The 12,718-nt window shown below is 50.4% G+C and overlaps 1 protein-coding gene across 2 annotated transcripts in view; it reads left to right on the forward strand.

The window, feature by feature from the left end:
- FCSK (fucose kinase) overlaps positions 1–12,718 on the forward strand; it is a 1,128,763-nt gene that overhangs the window by 1,093,005 nt on the left and 23,040 nt on the right. The window lies entirely within an intron of this gene.

Raw genomic sequence — 12,718 nt, forward strand, 5'->3', positions numbered from 1 at the left:
TTATACCTTTCTACGCTAACTAAACTACGCAAAGGAAAGTTTTCAGAAATCTTCGACGTCCCATTGGCTGAGAGTGACAAGTGACATGTCACCCACATTTCAAAAGTTCCATTAGGTCACTTTTCTTAAGGACCATTGTCTTTTCTGTATGCAACCAGGAGCTTCCTAAGTTTGCAACAAATGTCTCATTGCTTCCAATTGACTTCCGCGGATGCCAAGTTAAGGACTGACAAAATGTTCTTTTTCGACCTTGGCCATGTCCGACAGAATGATGATAGCACGTCAGTTTTTGCTTTGTGAACGCAGCTTTTGACGAACATATTATTTCAGAATGGGCGTCTCGTGACTTTTGCAGAAGTAAAATTCAACTTTTTGTAGCTCGAGCAGTCTAGGCCCAAAAGCAGGCAACTTATGCTTTCTAGTATAAAACAAACACAAGAAAAGTATTAATGTAAGAAATAATGTAGATTCTGTATCCACCCCAAGATTTACTAATTAATTAACCCACCCGATTAATCAAATGTTACCTAGCCAATGCAAACAAATAAAGCAGCGTTTATATCTACCAGTCTTCAATAATCCATGAGACTTATATGCACCTAGAATAGTAGAAATGACATCACACAGACAAGGAAAAGCAAAACAAGCACATGCTTCTTTTATGTTTGCAGCAGTTAGTAATGACAAAAACGAAAACAATAAATTATTTTATTATTTTGCACGAACAAAAAGATGCAACAATTATGCACGTTTATGAGCACACATGTTAGTCCCCCCATGTGTAAAGTTTAATCTAAGTTGTATTAGCACGACATATCACAAATCATTAATATTATTATTCATGTTATGGAAATGTGACTTCACGAGTTTAAACAAAATTTTGTTTTCTATCTCGCTCCATCACTTTAAAGTGGCATAAGAGGTGTTAAGTGACCCGCATGCACTGACATGAGAAAACATTAGGCACTTCCCTCTAACTCAATACCACTGCCTCAACAGAATGCACTATTTGCACAATCACTCCACAATAATTTTACCCACCAACGAAGCCGAAACACTTTTGATTAGACCCACATTTGTTAAGCGGAAGGTTGCTAGACCATGTTTCTCTCAGCCACCACAGGCTGCATTCACAGGGAAATAGTCAACAGCCTGCAGAAGTCGCACATATAGGTTATCTGGAAGTTCAGAAGACCTTCTCCTCAGTTAAAGCTACAGAGCCTTTGCCTTTAAAAATTCCCACCACCTGTACACAACTGTCTGCACACTGTGTGTTAGTACATGTCCAAGAGGCTTTGGTAAATGCTCTAGTATACAAAAATAAAACATTAATTGAGCGTCCTGGGGACTTGGCAGAGGCTCATGAAGTCAGCTATCCAGAGTTCAGCCCAGTTGTTTTGATTGTATTGGCATTCAACTTCAGCCCATTAGACGTTATCCATGTGACACCATTACATAGGATGTATGTAGGAAAGTAGGATCTGCTTTCATGGTTACCCCCACTTTTGCTGCTGTCAGTATGTTTTTTGACTAGTCTGACTGGGATCCTGCTAACTAGGACCCCAGTCACTGTGCTTCCTCCCTAAATTGACCATGGTAAGTACTTCCACGTTTGGCTAAGGGTGCGCCCTGGTAAATCCCTAGTCTGTGGTACTAAGGCACCCATGGCATAGGTACACCAGGTGTCTCCCATGGGCTGCAGCATGTATTGTACCACCCATGAGAGACCACTTAAACTGTGACTACAGGCCTGCCATTGCAGCCTGTGGGAGTTGGTGCTTGCACCTATCACAACAGATATACGTTTTCTCATATCTGAGGTCACTACACTTAAAACCTATAATTAACCCCTATGGCAGGCCTTTCAGTCCTGAAGGCAGGGTACTTGGTTATAGGTGTGAGGGTTCCACTGCATCAGCACAACACCCCTACAAACCCCAGAGTCTATTTTCCAGGCTTTGTAAATGTGGCCATTTTGATATATATAGTGGCCATCTATCATTACGCAATGGCTAACTATGTAGTGGCTGTGCTGAACCTGGGCATTTTTTGGTATCAAACATGTTGGAATAATACCCCCAACACCATACCCAGTGTTGGAGGTATGATTCCATGTACTGAGGGGCTCCTCCAAGAAGCCCCTAGTACTCCCGGTAATAGCCTTTCAGGATCTGCTGGCAAGCTGGTGCTGCTGCCGACCCTAGACACGAATCTGCCCTTCTGCTACTGAGCTGAGCTTGAGCAGGGGAAGGTAGAACAATAGATTTCCTGTCACAGGGAGGTGTGACCACCTCCCAGACAGGACTTAAGTGTCTCTGGCTAGGGTGGAGTCGCTTGCCAGCGGCAGAATGCTTTGAAGAGCACATTTTGTGCTCTCCTTGCATACTCCAGTTTGAACCAGTTCAGGGAGCCCTTTGCTCCTGCTCTGGTGTGAAACTAGACTAAGGACATGAGAGTATCTTCCCCTCTGTCCAGTCCCTCCTCTGGGAGGGACCCATGAGTCGTCCTAACCTCCTTTCTAGGGCATTAAAGGACTTATCTGTGGGGGGGTCCTCAGATTTGTCGTGGGACAAGTCTTAAACCTGAAACCACGTCACTCATCGACCATCTGGACGCTTGGACTTCGCCTGGTACTGATACTGCATCAAGGAAGACTCCTGCCGCTTCTGGGCTTGCTTTTCTGCAAGTCTTCTTCGTTGTCTGGGCTTCTTCCAGGATCTTCAACAGAACTGTGGGCTTCGAGGACACTCGAAGTAATCTCCCTTGAAGTGAAGGAGTCACTCGCCTGCATCTGCAGGCACCGCAACAAAGCTGACTGGTCTGCACCTCAAGACGTCCCACGGACTTCGAAAGGCTCAGCAACACAGGTGGTGATTCTGCAACACTCTCGAGGCCTGACCTGTGCTATCTGCAATTTTGAGGCCAGTATCCCTCATCAGACCCGCTGGGAGCGAATCACTGTGCCCCGCGTCGACTTGCAGTTGCCAAGGCTTGTTGGCTCTTCACTCGAGAGATATTCAGACTACAAGAACCTTCAGCCCCCAGCATCTCTTCCTGCCAAGTACAGTATCCTCTGCACCATGGGCCTTTATGTCTGGTGAGCTGCTCACCGTCCTATAGCGAATCCTGTTCAGTCGGCCTGTGGGTCCTCTTGAGGGCTGTCTTCTGCTCCAGTGGGCTCCCCTGCCTACTCTGACTCTCCTGCTTGTGGTGAGTCCCTTGGATCTTGCTGTTGCCAATGTAACTCCTTCTTCGCTATCGACGCCTGTTGCTGCTGCCAAGGCTAGTTGGTGCTCCCGCCAGACACCGACCCCCTGGTTCTCGACTTACGACATGGGACAGCTCATGCATGGCTCCTGGTCTTCCTCATCATCGCCTGGTCCTCACAGTTGTAGCGACAAGGTCACAAGTCTTCTGAACCGTCCGTCATCGATGTGCATTGCTCTCCTGTGCCTCCTGGTCACCTTAAAATGGAATAGACACTGTCCCCTTTGCTTACAGGTTCTCCTCTTCCAGAATCCACCCTTTGATTCCACCGGACTCTTCTCCAGCGGCATCTTTCTTGAAGTCCTCCATTGTTTTCTATGGTGGTTTTCGACATGACTTCGCATCTATGCACTCGGTTTACCTGGTGTAAGTGTCCTGGTTCCTGGTGTATACACGGGTGGGGTAACTCTCCAACCTTCTGTCTTTCATGGGGTTTCTTCAGGGTCCACTGGGAAGGGTCCTTTTTCTCCAAAACGACAACCTCGACTTTCCTGTTGACTTCTATTTGACTCGCGGCTGTGTTTCCACTCTGCACACAGCCTTTGTGGGGTTCCTGGGTACTTATCTTGAGTGGTTCCTTGTGTCCCCAGCTCCTCTGAGTCTCCTGGTCCAAGTCACGACTTTGTTCGCAATTCGCATTCCGCATCTTTAGTATATGGTTTGGTATCACCCGGAGACCACTGTATTTTGTGCAACTTACCTTATTTCCAATTGAAGTATTTTTGTGTGTTTGTGTTTATATCTCCAGGTAGGAGATATACCAATGTGTTAGTGAGTGTTGAGTAATAAAAAAACATATTTAACGTTTAACCTACACTACGTGATTAGACTTGGTAAAACAAGCTGTTTAACACTCCTTCTGCCTGATGGCTGCTCTCCACATCTACCCCTTAGAGAGCTTTGTTTGTTTATCAAAGACCACTAAAATCTCCATAAGTGTTGCCTGGATTAGTGCAAGGTGCTTCACTTAAATAAGTGTGCACCATATACTAAGCCAGCCTCCTACAATGTACAATTAGTGTACCTGGGCATCCTTGTAAATAGGTTGTACAATAAGTGAAACTTGGCATCAAACCCCATAAGATAGGCTGCACAATAAGTGGAACCTCGCATCTAACACTGTGCAGGATGTACGATAAGTGTACTCTGGCATTGAACATCATGCAGATAGCATGTGCGATAAGGGAGCAGTGGCACATAACAGTACATGTAGGATGTATGATAAGTCAACCCTGGCATCTAACTCCGTACAGATAGGATATACAATAAGTGAAGCGCGGCATCTAACACTATGCAGATAGAATGGACGACAAATGAACCCTGCCATCCTACACTGTGAGAATAGGATGTACAATAAGTGACAGTGGCATGTAACACAATTCATATAGGATGTATGATGAATGAACAGTGGCAGCTAACACCATGCAGTTAGGATGTATGATCAGTGGCATGTAACACAATGCATATAGGATGCATTATAAGTGAACTTACAGAATCTGCCCTGTTGGTAGTTGTGGAGGATCTAAGACAATCATTAGACCAGGGAAAATCAGCTGCTTTGCTCCTACTGGATTAGAGCGCCGCTTTTGATACAGCAGACCATCATATACTACGTAGCAGGTTCTCAGACATTGGGATACAGGGCATGGCACTTAATTGGTTGTCGTCATTCTTGAATGTTAGAACGTTTCAAGTACAGGAGAACACCACTCTCTCCAAAACCATGTCTCTGAGGTGTGGCGTCCCACAGGGCTCATCATTGAGCCCAACGCTTTTTAATGTCTACATTGAGCCAATTGCTAAGATCGTGCTGGAATTTGATATATCCATGACTTCTTATACCGACGATACGCAGTTGGTTATCTCCTTGGACCCAATAAATAGCAGGAACGGTGAGAGATTATCCTCCTGCTTGATAAGAGTCAAAGAGTGGATGACGACAAGTTATCTAAAGTTAAATGGGGACAAAACTGAGTTACTACTTTTCGGAAATAAAGCAATACCCAGGCCTATTATAGACTGGCCTGCCTGTCTAGGCAACCCACCCACCTCTACAGATATAATAAAAAAAATCTAGGATTCTGGTTAGAAACGGATCTCTCCATGGTGACACAGGCTAAGAAGGTCGCAGCAACCTGCTTTGGACTTCTCAGAAACCTTTGGAAAATTCTAGATAGAATTCCTGTACAGCTCAGGAAGACAGTGGTCCATTCTCTGGTTACCTCGCGGTTAGATTATGGAAATTCACTATTCTTGGGCACACCTAAATATGTTACCCACAGATTGCAGGTGGCTCAGAATGCAGCCGCAAGGCTGCTGTGCAACGTTCCTGCACGGGAGTCAGTAAAAAAGCACTTACTTGGACTCCATTGGCTACCGGTATAGCCAATGGAATAAAATGTAAAGTACTCGTCATCACCACCAGAGCCCGCCATAATAGAGGTCCCAAAAAAATCGAGAGGCTAGTATCTCCCTACATCCCTGTGACGATGGGGACCCGGATGCGGGCCCCCCTGGCCTGCCTAGTAACGTGTCTCCTCTCTTTCTTCAGCATACGGAGGCCTGGAAAACCCCTGACGTCATCGGCGGCCGGCCCGAGATGACCACGCTACAGCCCTGCACCTTTAACTGGGCGGAACCTGTCCTGGGACACACCCCCTACTCAGAGGTAAAACCCGTCCCAGAAACCACACAGGTGTGCGAGACACCCGGAGGAGGCGAAGGAGACTGGTGGCGAGAGTGGAGCGAGAGCGGAGGAGAGTGGTTATCGTGTGAGCAGGAGGAGCGGAGGTCGGACGAGGATGAACAACAGGAAGATCGGAGGTCGGACAAGGAGGTCCAGCAGGAGGAGCGGAAGCCGGAGGAACCAAGGGCGGAGGCGCCGAGGCCAGAGACACCGGGAGACCGAGACGGCAGCTACACCATCAAGCCGGGAGGCCAACGGGAAAACGCACCGCCCAGCCACACTTCCCGCGAAGTGTGGCTTGACCAGGTACGGTCAAGATTCAGCGGGTGGGCAGGCACTAGACGGAGCAAGCCCCCCTGAGAGCACACCCACACGCCCCTCCATAGCACTGATAAACCCCCCCCTCACTGAACCCCTACACTCGGCGAGGGTCCTGAAAGTGCACGTGTGAAGTCCTCACCCCTTTTCCCCTGCACTGAGTCCTTGTACCAGGACAGTATAACTGAGACTCATTTCTTTTCCTTGCCGGTACCGAGAGGACATCGAGACGGCGGAGGGACGGCCTACAACTCCCAGGAGGCAGTGGGAAAGTAGGCCGGGAGCAGGAACCAACTCGTCGGAAGAACCAGACACACCTCTCCCGTTCTACCGAGTGCCGGTGCAGAAACGCAGACTGTGCAACACAATAAAAGCTTCGTTACCCAGAGCACCTGTGTCAGTCAATCTCTTCGAGAAACCTCCCGAAACCCCACAAGTGGTGGAGAATGCGGGCACCGTAGCAGAGCCCATCCAGGACACAAAGATGGATGAAATGATACAGGTGCTTGTGAAGGGACAAGAACAGCTAGCCTGGGCGGTGGAACAACAACTCGCCGCCGCCCAACTGGACCGGGACACCTTCCGCAATACTGTAGTCTCCCAGTTGGAGGGGATGCGAGTGACGGGCGACCCGGCCAGCCTGCACGTGAGAGAAAGCCGCCCCTCACCAACACCGCCGGGGATCTCCCTGCAGAAATACGTAGCCGGGGAGGATCCGGATGCGTTCCTAACCAATTTTGAGAGGGTGGCCTTGGCGTGTGGGTGGCCTGTGGAGAAATGGCCGTTCTTTTTGGCCCCATTGCTGTGTGGGGAGGCTCAGGCGGCCTATCAGGTGGCCAACGGAAACGGCCAGACCCCTTATGGACAGATTAAAACCATAATACTGGATCACCTGGGCCTGGACGCGGAAGCTTATCGAGTGCGTTTCCGCAAGGAAAGTGGGCAGGCAGGCGACAACCCTAAAACCTTGTTCTTTCGCCTGAAAACAGCAGCAGACAAATGGCTAGCCCCAACCACCAGCACCAAGGAACAAATAATGGATAGGATATACCTCGAGCAGTATCTCGAAGCCCTCCCATACGGAACACAACGATGGCTTCGGCAACACTCAAACCTGTCCACTGCCCAGGCCATGGAAATGGCTTCCACCTACGCCCGGGCGCAGCCACGTCTCCACAACCCTGAGCCGGATAAACCGACCAAGCCTCCTCCAAGGCCAGAGCGACGGATGAGAGCTCCTCCGGGGCTCCCCCTCCCTCCTCCCCGGCAGTCTGCACCAGAACAACCGCCCTTCCGGGGTCCTCAGTGTTTTGACTGTGGTATGTGGGGGCACATAGCTCGTCTATGCCCCCAGAAGCGGGCCCCGGAAGAGCCCATGGACATCCACTACTTGCCAAAGACAGTCATGTATTCGGCGGAACTAGGAGGAGCCTACCACGTGAGTGTTGCTGTCAACGGGATGATAGTGAGGGCTCTCCTAGACTCGGGGTGTAAGCAGTCTGTGATCCGGGGTTGTTTCGTGAAGCCCCTTCAGGTAATGCCGGGGGCTGTAGTCCATATAAAATGTGTACATGGGGATGTGAAGGACTATCCAGTGGCATTTCTCCCCTTGGGAGTAAGAGGAAAAGACACGATGGTTGTGAAAGTGGGGGTCCTGGACACCCTTCCAGAACCCCTGATCCTGGGTACTGACAATCCCCATTTTTTGGACCTATTCAAAGACCGTATGCAAAGGGAGGGTAGAAACGATGTTACCGTCCCCGCCCTATTGGCTGCAGGACCCTGGGAGGGGGATAGGAGTTTCCGCTTCGCCCAGGCCAACGACATCTCCCTGTTCAATGCATGGGAACAGGCCCATAGTGTGACAGCCGCCACGCATGAGACGTACCCTCGCTTCCTAATAAAGGACGGCCTCCTATACCGTCAAGCCAAGCAGGAAGACCCCATGCAGCTGCTTGTTCCCTCTTGTTTCCGAGAACAGATCATGTTTTATGCCCATACCCACTTGCTAGCCGGGCATATCGGGAGCGAGAAGACAACCCAAAACGTGATCCGGAACTTTTATTGGCCAGGGATATATCACGATATCAAAGCACACTGCCAGACGTGCGACATATGTCAGAAGAAAAACACCCAGAGACCTCCAGCGGTTCCTCTGCAACCCCTGCCGATAATAGGAACCCCGTTCGAAAGGGTAGGGATGGACCTGATCGGTCCGTTACCCCCGACAAAAAAAGGACACAAGTATGCACTGGTCATAGTGGATTACGCCACTCGTTTCCCGGAGGCATTTCCCTTGAAGACACCCACCTCCCGTAACATAGCGGAGAAATTCATGGAGTTGTTCTCACGAGTGGGTTTTCCCAAGGAAATCCTGACGGACCAGGGGACCCCTTTCATGTCTACGGGGATGAAGGAGGTATGCCAGCTACTAGGACTGCACCAGATCAAGACCTCGGTATACCATCCCCAGACCGATGGTCTGGTAGAGCGCTATAACGGAACCCTAAAAGCCGTGTTAAAGAAAATGCTGGCCGTGAACAACACCGATTGGGACTCCCTCTTACCGCTGGCCCTCTACGTCATACGCGGACAGAGACAAAGCAGCCTGGGGTGTTCTGCATTCGAGATGTTATATGGAAGACAACCCAGGAGTCTCCTGAAGATGACCAAAGAAGTCTGGGAGACCGAACAGACGGGGGAAGCCCGTACCCTGTTAGAATATAGCACTAGCCTGAAGAACAAACTGGGAAAAATCAGGGAGCTCGCTTTTGCCAACCTCGAGAACAGCCAAACCCGTCAACAGACACATTATAACAAAGGGAAGAGATGGAGGACTCTGCTGGTGGGCGACTGGGCCCTGGTACTGTTGCCCTCGACGGCGAAGAAATTCCGGAACGAATGGCAGGGTCCCTACGAAGTCATCGAGACCATCGGGAAGACCACCTATCGCCTACGTCTCGCCAGAAGGAAAACCCAGATCTTCCACATAAATCTATTGAAGAAGTGGCTGGGACCGAAACCGGTGGCGGCCCACCTGGCGACCCCTGCAGCGACCACCACGGAAACCACGTTGGGGGATCTGGTCGTGAACGACGAACTGTTTGTGAACCAGCAGGCGGGGTTACAAGATACCCTACGCCCCTTTGCTCCCCTCTTTTCGGACCGTCCCGGCATGACCTCCCTCGCAGAACACCGGATAGAGACCCCAGTCGGGACCACCGTCAAACAACGGCCATACCGGATACCCGCAGCCAAGAGAGAGGCCATAAGGAGAGAAGTGGACGAAATGTTGAAAATGGGCGTCATCAGACCTTCCCGGAGCGAGTGGTCCTCGCCCATAGTAATGGTGCCAAAACCAGATGGCAGTAGCCGTTTCTGTATGGACTTCCGGGCCCTGAACGCGGTATCCTCCTTTGACTCATATCCGATCCCTAGGATCGATGAACTTATTGAAAAACTAGGGGAAGCCCAGTACATCAGTACCCTAGACCTGACCAAAGGGTATTGGCAGGTGCCATTACGGGAAGAGGACAGGAAAAAGACAGCCTTCGCCACCCCGGACGGCCTCTTCGAATTTAATGTACTGCCGTTCGGCCTACATGGTGCCCCAGCCACCTTCCAGAGGTCGATGAATCGGGTATTGCAGGGGCATCACCGATACAGCTCGGCCTACCTTGATGACATCATCATTTTTAGCCCGTCCTGGGAAGAGCACTTACAGCATCTACAGATAATACTCCAACAGCTGAAAGACGCCGGACTCCACGTGAACTCGAAGAAATCCCGGATTGGGTACCAGAAGGTCAAGTATCTGGGATATCTCTTGGGACACGGGGCCATAGAGCCGCAAATAGAAAAAGTGAGGGCGATCGCCGACACCCCGTTTCCCAAAACCACCAAAGACATGCGGGCCTTCTTGGGGCTAGTAGGCTACTACCGGAGGTTCATACCATCATTTTCGGACGTGGCAGCACCCCTGACGGACACGTTGAAGAAACAGCACAAACGGGTGGACTACCACAGTCCCACCCCTGCCATGTGGAACGCCTTCCAAACCCTGAAGAAGGCCATCACAACGAGTCCAGTGTTGACATCCCCGGATTTTAATAAACCCTTCATCCTACATACGGACGCCTCGGATTTTGGCATCGGGCGGTGTTGTTTCAGGACACTGGGGTGGGTGGGGAAAAACCCATCCTTTACATCAGCAGAAAGCTCTTTCCTCGTGAGATCCGTTATCCGACCATCGAGAAAGAGTGTCTTGCCATTCGTTGGGCCATCGACAAATTGAGGTATTACCTGGAGGGGCGTCCGTTCGTGTTGTATACGGACCATGCCCCCCTATTGTGGATGAGCAGAAACATTTCCAACAATCCTAGAGTCATGCGGTGGTTCCTGGCCCTGCAACCATTCCGCTTCCAGGTCCGCCACAGGAAGGGGACTGATAACGTCAATGCGGACTTTTTGTCCAGGTTTCCTCTCCCCGATCGGGAGATTCCTAGGGGGGAGGTGTGTGACGATGGGGACCCGGATGCGGGCCCCCCTGGCCTGCCTAGTAACGTGTCACCTCTCTTTCTTCAGCATACGGAGGCCTGGAAAACCCCTGACGTCATCGGCGGCCGGCCCGAGATGACCACGCTACGGCCCTGCACCTTTAACTGGGCGGAACCTGTCCTGGGACACACCCCCTACTCAGAGGTAAAACCCGTCCCAGAAACCACACAGGTGTGCGAGACACCCGGAGGAGGCGAAGGAGACTGGTGGCGAGAGTGGAGCGAGAGCGGAGGAGAGTGGTTATCGTGTGAGCAGGAGGAGCGGAGGTCGGACGAGGAGGAACAACAGGAAGATCGGAGGTCGGACAAGGAGGTCCAGCAGGAGGAGCGGAAGCCGGAGGAACCAAGGGCGGAGGCGCCGAGGCCAGAGACACCGGGAGACCGAGACGGCAGCTACACCATCAAGCCGGGAGGCCAACGGGAAAACGCACCGCCCAGCCACACTTCCCGCGAAGTGTGGCTTGACCAGGTACGGTCAAGATTCAGCGGGTGGGCAGGCACTAGACGGAGCAAGCCCCACTGAGAGCACACCCACACGCCCCTCCATAGCACTGATAAACCCCCCCCTCACTGAACCCCTACACTCGGCGAGGGTCCTGAAAGTGCACGTGTGAAGTCCTCACCCCTTTTCCCCTGCACTGAGTCCTTGTACCAGGACAGTATAACTGAGACTCATTTCTTTTCCTTGCCGGTACCGAGAGGACATCGAGACGGCGGAGGGACGGCCTACAACTCCCAGGAGGCAGTGGGAAAGTAGGCCGGGAGCAGGAACCAACTCGTCGGAAGAACCAGACACACCTCTCCCGTTCTACCGAGTGCCGGTGCAGAAACGCAGACTGTGCAACACAATAAAAGCTTCGTTACCCAGAGCACCTGTGTCAGTCAATCTCTTCGAGAAACCTCCCGAAACCCCACAATCCCAAATAGGCGGCTACGATCTAGCACGGAGGAACGTCTAAAACAAACAAAGACTAGTGGGGAGAGATGGGGAGGAAGATGTTTCTGCCACCTAGTTCCCAAACTCTGGAACTCCCTGCCGTTGGATACAGATTGATAGACAAAGAATTACAGCTCCGCAAAGAAATCAAGACCTTGCTGTTCATGCAATATCTCTAAGACATGGTGAGCACCTATTCAGTATCTGAACCCCTTAGCGCTGGGAAGCCTTGGGGCAGCCATGCACTTTATGAATCCCTAATAATAATAATAATAACTGTGGCAGCTAATACCGTGCAGATAGGATGTATGATCAATGACATGGAACACAATGCATATAGGATGTGTGATAAGTGAACTGTGGCATCTAATACCATGCAGATAGGATGTATGATCAGCGGCATGTAACACAATGCATATAGGATGTATGATAAGTGAACTGTGGCATCTAATACCGTGCAGATAGGCTGTATGATCAGTGGCATGTAACACAATGCATATAGGATGTATGATAAGTGAACTGTGGCATCTAATACTGTGCAGATAGGATGTATGATCAGCGGCATGTAACACAATGCATATAGGATGTATGATAAGTGAACTGTGGCATCTAATACCGTGCAGATAGGCTGTATGATCAGCGGCATGTAACACAATGCATATAGGATGTCTGATAAGTGAACTGTGGCATCTAATACCGCGCAGATAGGCTGTAGGATCAGTGGCATGTAACACAATGCATATAGGATGTATGATAAGTGAACTGTGGCATCTAATACCGTGCAGATAGGCTGTAGGATCAGTGGCATGTAACACAATGCATATAGGATGTATGATAAGTGAACTGTGGCATCTAATACCATGCAGATAGGCTGTATGATCAGTGGCATGTAACACAATGCATATAGGATGTATGATAAGTGAACTATGGCATCTAATACCGCGCAGATAGGCT

Source organism: Lissotriton helveticus, chromosome 12, assembly GCF_964261635.1.
Source record: "Lissotriton helveticus chromosome 12, aLisHel1.1, whole genome shotgun sequence".
NCBI lineage: Eukaryota > Metazoa > Chordata > Amphibia > Caudata > Salamandridae > Lissotriton > Lissotriton helveticus.